This window comes from Odontesthes bonariensis, chromosome 20, assembly GCF_027942865.1.
Source record: "Odontesthes bonariensis isolate fOdoBon6 chromosome 20, fOdoBon6.hap1, whole genome shotgun sequence".
In the NCBI taxonomy this organism is placed as follows: domain Eukaryota; kingdom Metazoa; phylum Chordata; class Actinopteri; order Atheriniformes; family Atherinopsidae; genus Odontesthes; species Odontesthes bonariensis.
The window spans coordinates 30,094,919-30,099,198 of record NC_134525.1 but is presented as its reverse complement, the minus strand read 5'-3'; positions in this window follow the sequence as shown (position 1 = coordinate 30,099,198).

Below are 4,280 nucleotides of genomic sequence, written 5' to 3'. Positions count from 1 at the left end.
CTCCAACCAACCAGACGCGTTTTTTATGTCTCGCTGTCAGCCAAAACAAAAATCTATCATGGGGTGCGTACGTAGGTGCTTAGTGGCTAAGGAAAGGACTTTGTAAAGTCGAGGCTTCTACGAAAAGTCATTGTACATCTGGAATGGGCTGATACGATATGTTCTCCATGTTCTCACCATTCTGATCGGATTATGGAATTATCATCTCATCATCTCAACCCGAGAGTTTGCATTTCCAGGGCACACTTTTCCATGGCTGTTGACAGGTATGGTAGTGATTTATTAACACGTTGTCTAACTTTCGTGAACATATTGTAATGACTTCACGGAGGCTCTGAGACCGGCGGTTGCCGAACGGCTCTTTATTAAGTTATTACAAGCAGTACAATCGCAGAACACGGGTGACTCTCAGTCCTGCTCCGCAACCAGCCCCAGGAGAACACCAAACCTGCACACAGACTGGCCCACGCCCACTCCTCTCCCCCAATCCCCAGCCCACACCTGAGTGACATGACCTGTGGTCCAGTGATTGACAGGGAGAGGAGGAAACAAGCCAGTTCGTGTGCTTTTACCCTCATTCTGGGTCGTTACAATATATTATTATTATGATGATGATCATTATTATTTGAAAAGCCTCAATGCGTGATGAAAACATGCCAGTGAATTTCGCTAGGTAGCCGACCGCGAGCTGCCATGTTAAACAAAGCAGCAGCGTTCCAGGTTTTTAGTTGGGGACGATCATGGCCAGGATCATGGCCAGGCGCAAGGGACAGCAAGACCTTAGGAACTTTTTTAATAAGGTTGCCCGACCTGACGTTTCCGAAAGTAAGTTAAGTTGAGTCAAAAACACAATTCACGCTTTTTATGAGACTAGTATTGCTACCAAGTTACCCTTCTAGGTTGTTTAATTTGTGGACATAACACGGCAATAACACAGGCTAGTCATGCTGTAGTAAAGCTTTCGTTCTTCTCTCAATACTAGCAAGCTAGCTACTCTGATCCACGTTTGCTTACTTAGTTTAAAATTCTAGACGTTTGTTTATCTGGGATTCTTCTTTGGGAATAACTCCTAATCGCAATACCTGTCTGTATATGGTCTACGTGATGATATGTACAGTGGCTGTCTGGATTAAGTAATTTATCTATCATAAACTAAACTTTATTTACTAGCCAGAACCATGCTATCTCCATGGTATGCATGGATGGGGAGATGTATCTGTACTTAGGCAATGGTAATTACATTATCTACTACACTGTTACTGCGATATAATGTCAGATGCAAAAACCTTTAGTGCATGTGATGAGTTTACAAAACAGGCTATATTTCTATAGGCCTACATTTAAAAATCAGTTCACTTCATTTTGTTTGGGCTTGACTTGCTGTAGGCCTACTTGATAGTAACATTTTTGATTGTCATAGATGAAAATGCTTAAAAATGAAACTTTACATTGGCCTATTTTTTGTCATAGCTTTTAGAGGGCTTTTCATCTGAACTGTGTTATGTCATAGTATTGTAGTACTATGGTACTTATTACTTTTCAATGACTATTGCAGCGCGCCACTGGAGGTACGGCGTGCATTAAGGGGCTACTATTGGTTCCGAGGGGTCCCGAGTCCCGACCCCTAGTTTGGTACCACGGGCCAATGACTGGCCAACTATACAGTATACCCACCTCAAAAAGGTAGACTACACCACTGGCACATCCCCTCGTGTCCTGCTCTGCCAGGACAGATGATGTAAGAGGAGGAGGGGGTGCCCTGCGTTTCTTGGTTGATGGTGGTCGCTGGAGTCCTGGCTGGTGTAGCGTTATTGGGCATTTATATATGTATTAAATATAAGGATTTATAAGATGTTCTCACAGTTTCAATAAACTTTAAACCTCGAATATAGGGAACCACCTTCTGTTGTTTTAACTTGTTTTAAGTTACAGTCCAGAGAGGGAAACTGTTAAAATCTTACGATCCTGGTATGTTAAATTAATAATGAATTAATAATCAGTCTCATATCTCGCTACTTTCGGGAAAGTTCTCGTTTGGTTGGACAGACATTACGTAAAGAAAGCATACGACACAATCTGTGATTATAACATATATATAGATACATGAACTATTTATTAAAATGATATGACCAAAGACATGAACCTTAAAACAAACAGGAGATGCAAGGAATATGGGTGATTATATAAGACACTTAGTGAATGGAAAATAAAATATGGGGAATGGAGAGATACTGGATGTATTCAAATAGTTCAGGTTGGCTGACTATTTGACGCTAAATACTGACATTTTGGATTAATTTATCATTCTGTGAAAGCCTCGAGACATCCATCAAACCCACTTTAAGGTGAAAACGGGTCGGTCTTACTGTACTGAAGTTCCGTCAGCTCGGAACAAGGCAAGTGGGGGCCACGCGGGGTCCGAGGGGATTTCTCTCGGTTCCGCTCTCTGGGCCTTCCTTGTTGTGGTGGCTGACTGTAGCGGACTTCTCAGCAGCTGCCTGGATGGTCGCTTATCTTCACCGGGAAACGGGAACGCTGGTGCCAAAGACTTCACTGTGCATGATTAAACTCGTCCGAGCGTCAGAGTTGGTCCGTTGCTTCTTTGATGAAGTGAACTTAAGTTCACAGAAGATTAATAAAAGGTTGCTTGAGTTGGCTTTCTTTGTAGGAAAACTTCATTCTGTTCTTATCTTTGTTCGGGTCTTTCTTTCTCATCTCCGGGGTCTCACTGGGTTCTGGAGGGCTTCCTCCTGTCGTCACCTTCATCGCTCATCCTCTTGTCTTTCCGCTCTCACCTGAGACTCGGGAAACTTCCAAACTCTGGTGAGCTCTTCTTTTCTTCTCAAGTCATCTCCAAATCTCTCTGAGCAACTGTGATCTGCGTCCTGTTCTCTGCTCTGCTCTTTGTCTGCTCAAATCTGAGTCTGGTTTCGCGGGCTCCTGGGTGTCTGTGTAAGATGATCTGTTTTTATATGGGGATTTCTGGATGAGACAAAGAAACTCTTATTTCTCCATTACTCTGTCTCATAGAACATTTGTTTCGGTGATTCTGAAAACACCACATCTTGTTAAGATATGCAGATTAAAGATATAACATAGACTTGCAATATAAAGACATCAAAATAACACACAACGTAATTGATGATTATGACTTTCAAAATTCAGATGAATATATGTAAAGTCGTGACATATGAATAGCGAACCACACAATGTTAATTTTCTGTGTTAACAATGGGGATACCAAACAAATACCAAATAGACACTGAAGGGACATCGTTAAAAGTTAAATTGTTGCATATATCTTGTCCATTTTACTGGGTCCTTGTGTTCGTAAATGTTCAACACTACAGACCACTAGGGGGCAATGTTGTTCCGTCAGCGGGTTCTTCTTTTCCCAACAAGATTATTTCTCAGTCAAAATTTAAGCAAGAATCGTACAAATTGTCTCTATATGCGTCTTGTGATCTAGCTGGAAACCTGAAAGAACGTGTATATGGTAAACAAACACATTTAATACAGTTTAGGATTTGACCAAGATTGAGTCTTGGTGAAGTATTTTCAGTTCGTGCTCAGCCATCTGGTCTGTTCTCTGGTGGAAAAGGGGGTTAAGGTGTCAACTTCGATTTATGGTCAAGATAAGATAGTACGGTGTCCCATTTTTCCAACAGAAAGATTCTTTGTTCGTTTGAGTTTATTCCAATTTCATGGCAAGCGCCTGTTGCTATTTCCACTCCCAAAAGCTTTCAAAAGGCCGAAGGTCGTTGTAACTTAGGCAGTTTTCTGTCTCTCTTTCCTTTGTGGAAAGAAAATGAAGATCTGGTTTTTATCCACATACGTAAACATCCCCCGATAGGAATGTTGGTATCGTCAGAGGCTGCAGACTTCTTAATCCACACACTGTGACTGCTACACTGGGATAGAGACATCCTTTTGAGACCTTGGGTGATGTGGAGTAAAGGGTCTGGTGAGGGGGGAGGGCTGGGGGTTGTTTGCCTCACTGCTGTGTCCTTCAGTCTAATCTGTAGAGTCATGTTTGGGTTTGCCGTCCCAACAGCATGACGTAAATGTGCACCAAGTAATCTGCATCCAGTTTGATTGGGATGCACGCCATCAGGTCTGAAACGCTCCTTACAGTTCCAAAAGATATTAAAGTTATCAATGAACTTAATCCCATGGGCGATGCATGCATTTGACAACCATGTGTTTAGGCCAAGAAGTCTGCTGAAAAGTTCAATTCCTTTACCCACAGTAGGAATGCGGCCTGAAATGGAGACCCGGTG